Genomic DNA, 14,363 nt, shown 5'->3' with positions numbered 1-14,363 from the left:
GCGCGCTCCGCCCGCCGCAGGCAGCCCGCCAGCCTGGCGCTGTGGTCCCCGCCCCGAGCCAACCGAGTCTGAGCCGCCCGCCGTTCCCCTCCTGGCCGCGGAGAGCGCGCGGAGCGCGGGCGCCGCCAGTTAAAGTGCAACGGGGCAGGGGCCGGGCTGCCGCCGCCGCCCCCGCCCGTTCCGCCGGTTCCTTGCTACTCCCGCTCTGTCTGTCCTGCAGCCGACTGTCCCGGCACGCGGCCCCAGCTGCCGAGGGTGAGTAGTGGGTTGCGCGCCCCCAGACCTCAGGCCGACCCGGCCCCTAGCGGCGGGGTCCGCGCCCCAGCTCCCGCTCTGCACGATCCTGGCTGCAGCCCCGGAGCCTCGGGCGGCCTCCGGCCGAGGATTGTTCAGTCGGGAGGACCCAGGATGTACGCTGACTGCGGCCTCACTTTACCCAAGGGCCGAGCCCCTGGAAGCAAAAGGGGTGGGATGCGGGCAACCGAAGCCTAATTGAGTTCTTCCGGGAGCTACCGGTAGCTGTTTGTAGGAACTAAGTTACAGGTTATTAGAGTAATTGAAACCGTTCTCCTAGGTTTTTCTGGTACATATAGATTTTCCCCAAAATGAGGTCTAACACTAACACTTGGGTCTCCGAAGGTTGGTTTGGCAGAGTGAGGTCTTAATACCCTGTTTCCCCGAAAATAAGACCTAGCAGGACAATCAGCTCTAATGCGTCTTTTGGAGCAAAAGTTAATATACGACCCGATCTTATATTGTATTATATTATATTTATTATATTATATAAGACTCGGTCTTATAGTAAAGGAAGACCAGGTCTTATATCAATTTTTGCTCCAAAAGACACATTAGAGCTGATTGTCCTGCTAGGTCTTCTTTTTGGGGAAACATGGTATGTGCCAGGCCAAACCCACCCGCTGGATTCAGCTTTGGGCCTGCATGAAGTGGGTCCAGCCTCACAGTCAGCTGGGTGCTCTGGCATGCATGCATGTGGGGTTCTAGGTGATGTTTCCAGAGGACTGGTCTGGTTCCTGACCAAGGAGAGCGACTCAGGTGGGGTTGTTGCCTCATGCTTCCCTGGGCTGGTCACTCTGGGCCCCTTGCTCAACCTCTCTGAGTTGCTTTGAGTCCTGTGGTTCCCAAGATCATTTCCAGTTCTAATAGTTGTCTTTCTTCGTCAAACACTTGCAGAGTGCCAGTACTGGGGTGCAAAGGTGAATGACACATGGGTGCTGGCTGATGGGCCCTCTTGGACTGAGAATGAGTAAGGTGACAGTATGTTCAAGGGCACATGTGCCTGCCCTGCTGTGGAAGCGCAGATGGAAACAGCCTTGAGATCATGCCAGCTTGAGATCATGAACTTTGTCCTGTGGTGCCAAGGAACCCCGCAGAGGTTTAGGTGGTGGTCAATTTTCAGTTTTAGAAAGGCCACCTGGGAGGCTGTGCAGGACAGTGGGAGGCAAGCTCCTCTGAGACCAGCAAGGAGGCAGCTACCAACCAAAACACTTCACTCAGTGAAGCTGAGTCCCTGCCACAGGCCAGGCTTGGAGCTGTACTGGCTTTTCAACTATGCGTCACAGCAGGCCCTGCTGTGGGGGCCTGCTTGGGAATGTTGAGTGCGAAGGCTATGGGGACAACCAGGGATGCAGACGTCAAGCCTGGAGATAGGATTTGTGAGGCAGACATTTACAGGAAGTGGAGTGGGAAGGAGGATAGGGCCCTGGGGGAGGAGAGCCTTGTGGAGGTGAGGGCTAGGAGGGGCAACACCTGGAATGAGGGGGCAGCCCATAGGGTCAGATAGGGCAGAGGTCACAGAGAGAGAAGAGGCTGGACCTCCCGACCCCCAGTGGCCCTGCCTTCAGTGGCAGCACCTCACCTGAGCGGTCCCCTGGCTTAAGTCATTGGCAATCAGGTGTGGCTTTGGCAGGAGAGGATGAGACAAACATGGGAGTAAGTGGGTTCAGACATGGGAGTGTGGTAGGGACGGCTTTGTTTTAAGAAAGGGAGAGGCCGAGGTTCTTTCTCCAGGGGAAGAAGCTGGTGGGCAAAGGAGAGAGGAAGGGTGAGGTGAATGAGGGTTGGGTAGAGATCCCTGAGCATGTGGGTAGGTGTGCAAGGAGGGGTTTTGGCCATTGACTTGGGACACACACTGGGTCTCCCCACCCCCCATCCACTACTCTGGGTCCACGATTGAGGGTGTGTGGGCTCAGAAATATGACACTGCCTGACCCTGGCACTGACTGCGGAGTGGGGAGTCTAGAGGAGAGCCCTGCAGCCACACCTGGGTTATCTGTGGGCAAACAAGATGTGCCTGCCTGTCTTCTCGGGAGGTTCCGCACTGGCTTGGAAGATCTTTCCAAAAAGGGTCCCTCCATGAGATGTCCTTGAATAAGCGTGCAGCCTCTAAGGTGGCCTGCTGGAAGGGACACCATGTGTTTAAATGCCTAAGCCCAATAATGTTACGGCTTTATAAACTGGAGGCAAGTCCACTGTGGGTCAGGAGATCTCAGCCTCCTCTCTTTCCATGACCTTTGGCAAGTCACTACCCTTCTCAGAACTTCATTTTCCTGTTCTTTAAAATGGGCAGATGAGAGTACATTGGCAATGGCTAATTGAAGTGACTCACGTTCATGAGGGAAATGACCTTTGGAGGTGCTCTGACTTTCCCCCTTTAGTCAAGTCATGAATTCTGCCAGTCTGAGTGTCTGAACGAGCCAACGCGCAGTGTGCCTTCATGTCCAGATATTTAGTAGGCACTCTCGTTAAATGCTTAAATGGACAAGTGAATGCATACCTTCCTCCAAAGCTGGCGCCTAAGCCTACCCACCTGGGAGAGCTGGTTTGGGCTTCTTCCTTTTTCTCCCCTTCCTCCTCAGGGAGGGTGAAGGTCAGGGCCTCTACTGGAACTGGAAAACGACTGTCTAATACCCATGGTCCCTGACCCCAGGCCCTCTGGGACAGGCTCTGTGCCACTGCTGGGGGGAGATGCCAGGATTCCGGATCCCCTGGCTGAGATACTCACCAACTGCTAGCCTTGGGTGAGGTTCCTGGTATCTTGGAGCCTCAGTTATCCTCATCTATAAGATGGGATTGACATCATTCCTGTCAGGACTTCTGGCAGACTCTGAAGAGACGGGAAGAAAGTTGAAAGATTTCGAGGTGCTGTGTAAACTTAGGGGAAGGGGAAACAGGACAATAAAAAGCAAATTAATATCTCTGTCATCCAAATAGGGAAATTCCTTTGGACCGAAGTACAATGACACCCTTCTTTTCTGTCACTGTTATCAGACCTTTGCTGATCCATCCTAAGAGAACAAGGCCATGGGGGTTGTTGACATGTCCCAGGCCCCGCCTCCACCCACACAGGTGGAATTTTCCACTTCGTTCCTTTTGCAAATATTAATCAAGGCTCTGCCCGTTAACAGTGGACTCATTGTCTCGTGAAGAGCAAGCTGTTTCTGGCACATACTGGCTGCCTTCCAGGGCCCCAGCGGCCTGCCCAAGCTGGGAGAGGGGGCCATTGGGCACCCGGGACTCCCCCGGCCCATGTTCTACTTCAGCTGATTGAGCTTCACAGAGTCAACAGTAATGCCGGCTTTGAGCCAGGGACCCTGAAGCCACTGAGGGTTCGCACCCACTGTTCCCAGCAGGGCCACACCACTCAAACATTTTCTTTGCTCCAGTGAGGAGGGGCTGGCCCAGGAAAGCACACAGGCACAGGCCACGGGGTTAACTCCACCTTAATACTCCTCTTCCTGCAGAAACCTCGTGAAGTCACAGCCCAGGTGTACTTGCCTTGATTTTCACATGTTGCCACATTGGGGTCTCAAAGAAAGTCCAGAATGCAGAGGAGGCAGGCACTGTACTTTCAAAGCCCCATCTGTATATGGGGTAATGAAGCTGGTCACATAGGACCGTAGGGAGGATTACTGGAAACTTCCGTGGGTGGAGCAAGGAGCAACACGTAAGGCGCACCTAGCAGGGCTGCTGATTTATTTTTTGATCAATGATATTTTAAGTAATCTTTTGTTTGTAATATTGTTGTTCGTCATAGTTGTCCCCTCCCTGTCCACACTTTATGGAGGAGGAAATGGGATGAGTGAGGCTATGCAGCTGTAGAGTGAGGTGGGACCCAGGCCATGGTGTGAACTTGATAAAATCGCCATGTGCTTTTGGCTTTGTACTTTTCATTCTTTGAAGTGTGTTTTTGGCTCTTATTTTCTTTTGCTTCCCTAACAAACCTACTAAATGGATGGCTCTGTTCCCATTTTATAGATGAGCAACCTGAGGCCCAGAGTTGCTAACCCATGAGTGGTGGCAGTTAGGACTGGAACCCAAGGATCTTGACCACCAGCTCCTTTCACTTTTTTGTTTAAGTCATGAAACTTGAACATGGAACCCTAGTATATAAAACATATGCAGGTGACGTTGCTTATTAGTGTGAATTTGTAAGTTCACATTTGTGATGTTTTTTTCTTTGCATATCATAATGAGAACAGTGACACTATTTTCCTGAGCACACTGGTGAAACCAGGGGCCACAGGTGCTGGTTGGCGTCTTACACTAGCCCCAATGCCTGATTAATTCCTGTGATAGAGTAATTGGTAACTGACACAAGGACGCAGTGGGAGCTTTTAAAGCTGCTCACCGTGCAGTCTTAGGACCCTCCACAGTTAAACCCATCCAGAAGTTTGAAAAGTAAGCAGTGGTGGTCACGTGCGTGAAAGCTGGCTGACTAATATATTCCACTTGGTCAGCGGTTTATAAACGGAAGTGTGTGCACTACCCACTAGGCTGCTCTGGGATGTGATCTGGTGGCACTGCCACACCATGGCTGGCTATGGCACCTAGACGGGCTGGGCACTCAGCACCTCCTGGGCCTTGCTGGCCTTTGGTGAAGTGTGGCTCCGATCCTGTGGTGGCACGCAAATGAACATGGATTAAAATCTAGCAGGCTTGAGTATTGTGGCTCTCTAGTCAGTGCTGCATTTATAGCAAGTGCCAGAGTCAGCTCCGCCGATGATGGGAAGGGAGGCTTTGTCCTGGGGTCTTTGGCAGGACACCTAAGTGGCTGGGTTGGGGTTTCCAGGGGATGAACATCCGGTCCATAACAGTGCTCCTCGAATTTTTTGTGGGGAACGTCCAGTCATTTGTTTGGTTTCAAGTTCAGTTGAAATTTGTCAAATTTCAATCTCTCATAGGCCAATTTAAAAATACACTAAAAGTTATTATAATAAAAACGTACATACATTTAGACAATGGAGTATTACTCGCTATAAAGAAGAATGAAATCTTACCATTTGCAATGATATGGATGGACCTAGAGAACATTACGCTAAGTGAAATAAGTCAGTCAGAGAAAGAGAAACACCATAGGATCTCACTGATATGTGGAATCTAAAGAACCGAATAAGTGAGCAAAGTAAACAAAAGCAGTCTCAGAGATACAGAGGAAAAAGTGATGGGTGCTAGATGGGAGGGGGATGGGGATGAGGGAGAAAGGGAGGGGATGAGAAAGCACCACTTGGTAACTACAGCATTGCCCTGGGGATATGAAAGACAGTGTGGGCAATACAATCAATTATGTTATAAACTTTGTAGGGTGTCAGATGGGCACATGTCTTATCAGGGAGACCACTTAATGGACTTAGTGATCACTGCAATGTACACCGGAAGCAGAAGCTCAATAATATTGTATGTCAACTATAATTTAATATACGTATAGTCACAGGATGTGGAGCACAGCATAGGGAATAGAGGCAATGGAATTGTAATAGAGATATATGATGTCAGAGGGGCAATAGATTGGGGGAGGGGGGTTATCACTTTGCGAGGGGTGAGATGTCTAACTAGTACATTGCTTTGTACACCTGAAACTAATTTTTAAAAACAAAGTATGTACAGAAAATTTAAGCCCATTGTCGTAATATGAGACTGAGGAGACAAAGTCAGTGTGTCAAGCTGCCACAAAAGTTTCTAAATTCTAACTTTCGATTCTGTACTTATCTTTCACAGACAATTGAAAATAGTGAGTAGGCTGACACTGGCCGCAGACTACTCCAAATCCTGTCACATCGGGGGTAAGGTGGGTGTTTTTCAATTGAGATTATGAAAACTGGGTAAAAGTGTACTTGAAAGAGGAAGCTGGTTTCAAGCATTTGCAGAACACCCCAAACTTCTGTGGAATTGTTTGAAATCCCTCAATCTATATCTGGCTCACTGCCTAGGAGGTCCTCCCGCCCTAGTTTCTTTCTCTCACTTTTTATAGGGATATTTGAGATTTAAAATAAAACAAAGAGGGAAAAAAAGCAAATCCTTTTTGTTACGGAACACTTGAAACAAGTACAAAATTAGCCAGAAGAAATTATTGAACTCCATATACCCATCACTTCATGGATGATCCTGTGTCAGCCCTCCTAATCTCCTAATCCTTGGGGTTATTTTAAACCAAATTCCAAATATCCTCTTTTTCAATGTCAGCTTGTTCAGTATGTATTTCTGAAAGAGGCGTTTTAAACCTTTGTCACACCTGACAAACAAGCAATGATTTCTTAACATCCTCAAATATCCGGTCAGTGTTCGAATTCCCAGGATCTAAATAAGACCCATACATTATTCTCTCGTAATCTATGGATCTTCCTCCATCTCTGTCTTCTTTTTTTTTTTTTTTTTTTCACTTGAATTTGTTGTTGAAGAAATGAAGAAATGCATGGCATTTCCCTTAGCCTGGATTCTGTTGGTGGGGTCCCTTGGCATTCTTTCACGTGTTCCTCTGACCTTTGAATTTCCTCTGAATCGGTGGGTGGATCAAGAAGTGTGAGCAAATCCAAGTTTGCATTTTTTTGGCAAGGATATTTCCTAGGCATTCTCCCATGCAGACTTGTCTCAACTTGAAGGAGAACTTGTTTGTTTTGTTAATGGTCTCCGGTGTATGAGACTACTTTGGCGAGGCCCAAGCTGGTTCTGGGCTCCCCTTCGTTCTGAGAGCAGATTGTGGAGAGGAGGTAGCCTGGGAAGGGGTTGTGGTATGAGGGACACAGGGAGGACGCCAGTGGAAGGGTCCCAGCAAGCGATGATGGAGCCTGATCCACGGTGTCCACGGGTGGACGAAACTCGGCAGATTCAGCACTTCCAGCCCCAGCGCTTCTAAGAGAAGTCATTGCCCCTCTTTGCAGCGGTTTCCATGTCTGTTTCCTCTCCTGAAGTGAACAAGGTATTTTTACATGCTAGTCACATAACAAGCATTTCCTGAGTGCCTGCTGTGGGCCTGGCTCTGGGAGCTGTGTGTCCCCCACCTCACTGCTGACTGTAAGTAAACAAACATGATCGCAGATCTGTGGACAGGCCCTGCCAGGTGGAAATTTTGGTAACTCGCGGCCACTAGGCTTCTGGTGATCTCTGAGCCCCACACTGGCCTGGCCCATGGAGGACCTTCAGCAGCCCTGGAGAGGAAAGAGCAATGGCTTTCTTGTCTTGCATCATTACTACTTAAGAGCCAAGGCACCAGGGTCTTTTGCGCCCTCCTCCCTCCTCTGGCTTCAGCTCTGACTTACCAGCACTCACTTCCAGGAGGTGCTGCCCATGTCCCCACTTTCATCTGGGGTCGTCTCTGGTCCAGGAGCCCTCTCACTCAGGTACAGTGCAGCTCAAAGTGCAGGGGAGTTGATGTCTGGAGGGTCACCCCTCTTCCTCAAGGGCCAGTCCAACACACTCCTGTCCACCCTCCACCCCTAGTCCATCAGGTGACTGATTCTGGGAGGGCCCCTTGGGGAATTGAGTACCCCCAGCAGTGACCTTGACATTGTACCCTGTCTCCTCAACACACCTGGTGTGAGCGAACACCGCCCCAATCAGATTGAATCAGACATGTCTGCAGGAAAAGAAATGGAGGCAAGCCAGAGAAGCTGTCCCCCAGGGGTCTTGTACCCAGGCCCCCTCCTCCAGGGTGTTAGGACACTAGCTTTTCCCGCTTTATGGTGCTTTTGGTGAAATCAGCAACATGGAGATTTCAGAAAGCGGGGAGACCAGCTGGGGCGTGGGGGCTGTGTACAGAGGACAGACCCCTAACACACAGGGCACAAGGTCCCATATTCAGAGGCCAGTGCCCACGCATTACCAATAGGAAACCCCTGGCCGGCTTACACAGCAAGTCCCAGGAGGGCTGGGGATGAAAGCCCAGCCTCTGGTGCAGTGTCAGGCTTAGGGGCGCCCGCCTTGGGGCTTTCTTGGCAGCTGGAGGCGTGTCCTGACCGCCTTTGCCCTGCCCGATGTCCCATCCTCAGCTACTGTACCAGCAAAGTCCAGGGACAAGTGGGCTTTGCCCAAGCCGCCCGGAGTGGTCTCTGAAGCAGCAAATGATTAGCTTTTTCGAGAGCGGAGAATAGAATTCCTGATTCATTTGTTTGTTGTGCACCAACATGTGGGAGATGAGATTCCTAGGAAGAGAAACTTGACTTTTTAAGAAAATGCCTTTTTTCTAAAATTTTAAAAAAACTGAGCTACAACATACATCAAGTGTACAAAAGGTAAATTTTGATCTGTATATATACCCAGGTGACCGACCACCACCAAGTGAGGATCCAGAATGTTCCCTGTACCCCTCATCTGTGGTGCCTCTGTCCACCCTGGCACAGACGTGAGTTCAGTTTCTGCACCTCAGGCTGACGAGGTGTGGGACCACGTGCAGGCTCATCAGCCCATCCGCCAGCATCATAGAGCGCCAGCCTTGGGCCAGGCTCAGCAGTTGGGGGCCAGGCCACAGAGCCTTCAGCGGTGGGGGATGAGTCTTTGACAGCTCATGTCACTCTTAGTTTGTTGAGGTCCCAGTAAGTGGTCCAAAGGGAAGTCCCAGGATGGATGTGGCCAGTGGCCAAGGAAGATTCCCCAGAGGAAATGACAGCTGAACAGGGCCTGAGAGAAGGTGAGGAATGACCCAGGTGGAAGGAGGTGGGGACCTGTACCTAGAAGAAGGAGTAGCACATGCAAAGCCTTGGGGAGGAAGGGAAGGCGGTCTGTGTGCCTGGAAATCAGAGGCTCATGAGGGGGTGAGAGGTGATGGCTGGGGCAGAGGGCAGGCTAGGAGGGGCTCTTGGGACAAGAGCTGGGTGGAAGCTCATCTTGGGGAGAGTGGGTGGCCTAGATTGGAGGGAGCAGTGCGGTTCCTGTGGGAGGAGGAGGCAGCTGCCCAGGGTTATTCACTGGACATCACCACCCATCCAGTCTCATCTCTGACCTAGTCCCTCCCCACCCTGGGCCACTACAGGGCTGGGCCATTCGAGTCTTGTGCCATTGAGAAGGCTTTGCCAGGCTGTCAGGAAGCAGCCAAACCTTCACCACCTTCTCGGCTTCCGGCCCTAGTGTGGTCACATGGTGTCTTGCACCCTTTTCACGTGCTGACCATGACTTTGGCTCCCACGACGTGGCTTTGTTGATCAGGCCTGTGGTGGGGTGGGTCCTGGCCTCTGACTTAAATGAGTCAGGGGCTCCTCCTCTCAGGTTTATTTTCCTTTCTGTGACGTGGGGCCGATGGTGATGGCAATGATGATGATGAAGGTTAAAGGCAGGTGACCTGCCCCAAATCCTCCATTTGAGAACAACCCCCAGAGACCTCCAAACAGGCCAGGATGGCTGTGGCCCCCACCACACTTTCTGCAGTTCTCTTTCAGGATTATCGTCATCACCCTGACCAGTGGGCACAAAGACAGGTGTGAAAGCCAGGTATCTCTGGGGATAGCACCGGCCTCAGGGCACCAAGGGCCTCAGTGCTCATGAGTAGCTGGACTTTGTGTCTGGGTCTCCTAAGAGGTTCCTTTTTGTGGATGGTCCCATTTTTTACTGCACCATCCCCTATTGGTGGACAGTTTGTTTTTTGTCATTATTTGCCATCATAAACAACTCAGGACAGACCTGTTGTGCTTGTTTTTTCACAGTTGTGTAGAGCTCTCTGTTGGTTAAATTCCTAGAACTGGGATTACTGAGACAAAGCGCTGCCCCTTTAAAATCCTGATGTATCCATTACCTTCTGGAAAGGTTCACATATTCCTCAGCTGTGCCCAAAGCAGAATCACTGTGTGTCACTGGCGTGGCCCCAGCGGAGCTTCTCAAAGGCAGAAGCCCGTCTCTGCCTCCTTTTACCTGCGGGCCTAGCTGAGACTGCTCGATCCCTCTCCAGAGTTCTGTCATCTCTTCTTGGGTGACCAGCAAAAGCCAGGACTTCAGTGGCCCAAAGGATCTGACCCTAGCCCAGTACACTGCACTGGCCAAAAGCTGCAAAGGAAACACATGCACACACACCGATACATGTGTGTACATGCACACACACACACACACACACACACACACACACGTGCATGCCAAGAAATTGCAAAAAACCTTGTTCAAAGGGTTGTTTCAGAAAGTTTTGTCAGTTCTCCAGCTGGAGACAGACTATGTGCCAAGTACAGGTACTCCTGAAATGGGTTAGCGTTTTATTCTGGTCACAATTCTTCTGCAATGTGAGTCAACCAGAATTATCAAACTTGTTGTACACTTGGTCACAAGCTCAGAATTACATGGAAATCTGTCTTGTCATACGAGAAATTTTGACCCTGAGCTTTGGTAAATTTTTCTATATAAACCTTCACCTAATGATTTTTAGAATTTTAAATGGGAATTATTAGCTTCTACAAAGTACTATGGTGATGAAAGTCACTGGAAATATCCAGTAGGGGGTGGCGGCCCCTACATTTGTTACCCCTCACTTAAGGTCATCCCTGCACTTGGCCCATCTGCTGTGTCCATCATTGGAACTGAGGGTGGTGGCCTTTCATTGACCAAAGCTTTAAAAGCCTTACTTCCCGGACAGAAGTGCCACAGGGACCACTTGCCCAGCTCCGAGCTGACCTGTTGTACAATGGAAGCTGCCAGATGGAAGGTGTGGTTGGGTGAAGCTGTGGCCCAGGAAGACGTGTGGCATGAGGGTCTTCTCCCCTTGACTGGGAGGCAGGGCAGGTGGAAGTCTCTTCTCTCCCATGCATGGTGATTGATTGAGTCTCTTCCTCACCTTCTCAGGCCAAGGTTGGTCCCAGGAAATGGGGTGCGTCAGGGGTACGGACACCCAGAGTCAAAACCAAGCCTTGGATGCCTCCCTACCCACTTCAGCCCTTACCTATGATAGGACTCCCCTTTCCAAGTCATTCCCCCTCCCTGTCCCTTCTACCCTCTCCCTTCCTCTTCTTCCCTCTCCCATGAACACACACTGCTATCCTGTCTTTCTCGGGTCCCATACCTCTCACCCCCACCCCTCACGTTCCACATTGCTAATGCCAAGGAACTCCTTCCCCGCCAGGCAGCCCAGAGGAGTGGAAAGGGCAGCTTCCCTGTGATCACTCCCCACTCTTTCCCTGGTCAGTCAGCCTGTCCACCCACTGAGTGTGGGGGCCTGAGGGGGCACTGTGCTAGGGGTTAAGGGGTCGATGCCCCCAAGGAGTTCCCTTTGGGTAGCAGGCCCCGCCCTCTTTAGCCCCACCCTCCCCTTATTGCCATCTCACAAAGTGAGTGTCTCTAGATCCTACCACTTTCCGACAGTAGGAGCCTAGTGAGCTAGGACCCTGAGTGACTCATCGGCTCCCTGCGGCCCAAGGCCTGGCTTCTGAGGGCAGGCAGCTCCCTCCGATGGGTCTCAAGAAGAAGGAAATGTTGCTCTGAGGCTGGAGCTTCCCCTGAGCCTGGCACCAAGACTGCTGCAAGGAGAAGAAGAAATCCCACCGCACCCACCGCCATGGTGTGGGGTGGAGAGCTGGGTCACGTGCACCCCCGAGAAAGGGAAGTGAGAGTGGCTAGTGCTCCTGTCTCCATTACTCAGCAAACCCTGGGCTGAGGATTCTTGGGGCAGGGTGGGGGGATGGCAGAGGCACCTGAGGAAGTTTCTTCTCTCCAGGGCTGGGAGCCAGGCAGAAATGCCCCAACTTAGTCCACCCCTACCCAGCCCCACCTCTGCCCAGGGTCCAGGGAGATTTGTGCCTAGTTCAGACCAGACCCAGTCCTTTGAGAACAATTAAGGGTCTCCTCCACGTTGGGGCATACCGGCGAGGGGTATTGGAGGAAGAGCTATGACAAGAGGTGGGGTTTGGGGATGACTGGGGCCGAGGAGAGGAACTGACCTGGCGCCACCCCATGACGAAGGGGTCTGTCTTTACTCTCCACAGTAGGCTCAGTGCCTCCTGCTGAAGCTGGCCATGTTGCTTCCCAATCCTGTTGACTTGAATTACCACCAATTATTTCAGACCCTTCATAAAACTAGACAACAAGCATACATGTGTTTGTCACCTAGAGTAAGAATTAAAACATGGCAGGTGCAAGTGAAAATACGTGGGTATACCTCCCTGCTCGGAGGTGACTGCTATTTGGAATTTCTTTATACTTTTCTCACTCATAGTATTGAATCACTTAACAATACCCAAAATTGTATTGTATACGATGGGGGTTTTTGCAGGTTTTTTTTTTATTGTGGTAAAATATAAAAACGTAAAATTTACCATCGTAACCACTTTTAAGTGTACAATTCAGTGACGTTAAATACATTCACAGTGTGGTGCAAGCATCACCATTATCCATTTCCAAACTTTTTCATCACCCCAAGCGGAAGTTCTGTACCCATTAAACAGTTAACTCCCCATTCCCTCCCCCCCAGCCCCGGCCCCTGGTAACCTCTAATCTGCTTTGTCTCTGAATTCATCTCGGATAGGTGGAATCACACAGTTGTCCTTTTGTGATTGGCTTATTTCACTTAGCATAGTGTTTTCAAGGTTCACCCATGTGGTAGCACACGTTAGAATTTTATTCCTTTTTCAGGCTAAATCATATTCCATTGTAGCATCTGTTGATGGACATTTGCATTGTTTCTGCCTTCTATTGTGAATAATGCTGATAAAAATGTTGATGTATAGGTATTTGTTTGAATCCCTGCTTTCAGTTCTTTTGGGTGTATACCTAGGAGTGGAAGCTCTGGATCACGTGGTAATTCTATGTTTAACTTTTTGAGGAGCCACCATACTGTTCACCACAGTGACTGCGCCATTTTACATTCCCGTCAACAGTGCACAAGGGTTCCACTTTCTCCACTTCCTTGTCAACACTTGTTATTTTCCTTTATTTTTTAAATTATAGCCATCTTATTGGGTGTGAGACCATATCTCATTGTGGTTGTAATTTGTATTAGTGATGTTGAGCTTCTTTTCGTATGCTTATTGACCCATTGTATATCTTTGGAGAAATGTCTATTCCAGTCCTTTGATCATTTTCTGTGTTGGGTTGTTTGCTTTCTGTTATAGTTGAGTAGTAGGAATTCTTTATATAGCCTAGATATTAATCTCTTATCAGATATATGATTTACAAATATTTTCTCCCATTCTTTGGGTTGTCATTTCACTCCTTTGACCAGGTCCTTTGATGCACAAAAGTTTTTATTTTGATAATGTCTAATTTATCTGTTTTTTCTTTCGTTGCCTCTGCTTTTGGTATTCATTCAAGAAATTATCACCAAATTTAATGTCATGAAGATTTTCCCCTACTTTTTTCATCTAAAGGTTTTGTAATGTTAATTCTTACCTTTAGATCTTTGATCTGTTTTAATTTTTGTATTGCATAAAGTAAGGGTCCAAGTTTATGCTTTGCACATAGATATTCAGTTTTCCCAGCACCATTTGCTTAGAAGATTATCTTTTCTCTTAAATAGTCTTGGCAATCTTGTCAAAAACCCATGAACCATCTATGCAAGGGCTTATTTCTGGGTTCTCTATTTCGTTGGTCCATATGTCTGTCCTTAGGCCACCACCATGCTTTGTTGATTACTGTAGCTTTGTAGTAAGTTTTGAAATCAGAAAGTTGAGTTCTCCAACTTTGTTCTTTTCCAAGATTGTTTTGGCTATTTAGGGTCCCTTGAGAGTCCATATGAATTTTAGGATGAGTTTCTCTATTTCTGCAAAAAAACAAATAAACAAACAGAAAAAACACTGTTACAATTATGTTAGGGATTACTACATTGAATCTGCAGATTGCTTTGGGTAGTATGGTTATTTTAACAATATTAAGTCTTCCAATCTATGAATGCAGGATGATTTTCCATTTCTTTATGTCTTCTTTAATTTCTTTCAGTGATGTTTTATAGTTTTCAGTGTCAAGACTTTCAACTGCTGGGTTAAATGTATTTCTAAGTATTTTATTCTTTTGATGCTCGTGTAATTGATATTGTGTTGTTTGTAGTTGCCCCACAAAGGGTGGGATCAATCCCACCATCACCCAAAATATATTTGAATGTTGAGACTGATGACACCCCACACATACTAAGAGACTATGAAGAGGTGTATTACTCACATTATGGTGCT

General features: G+C 48.9%; 1 protein-coding gene across 6 annotated transcripts in view; it reads left to right on the top strand.

The window, feature by feature from the left end:
* The first annotated feature begins 94 nt into the window (after nt 1-94).
* CHDH (choline dehydrogenase) overlaps nt 95-14,363 on the top strand; it is a 28,283-nt gene continuing 14,014 nt past the window's right edge. For 2 of the 6 annotated variants that reach the window (XM_033132026.1, XM_033132025.1), the window contains exons 1-2: nt 96-255; nt 6,016-6,085. The gene's annotated coding sequence lies outside the window, so the exon portion shown is untranslated. Of the gene's footprint in view, nt 256-6,015; nt 6,086-14,363 lie in introns of all 6 variants that reach the window. The other 4 variants (XM_033132030.1, XM_033132028.1, XM_033132029.1 and 1 more) reach the window with 3 other exon arrangements.

The sequence above is a fragment of the Rhinolophus ferrumequinum genome, chromosome 17 (assembly GCF_004115265.2).
Source record: "Rhinolophus ferrumequinum isolate MPI-CBG mRhiFer1 chromosome 17, mRhiFer1_v1.p, whole genome shotgun sequence".
Lineage (NCBI taxonomy): Eukaryota > Metazoa > Chordata > Mammalia > Chiroptera > Rhinolophidae > Rhinolophus > Rhinolophus ferrumequinum.
The sequence above is the reverse complement of the archived record's forward strand: the minus strand, read 5'-3'. Positions and strand labels throughout refer to the sequence as shown.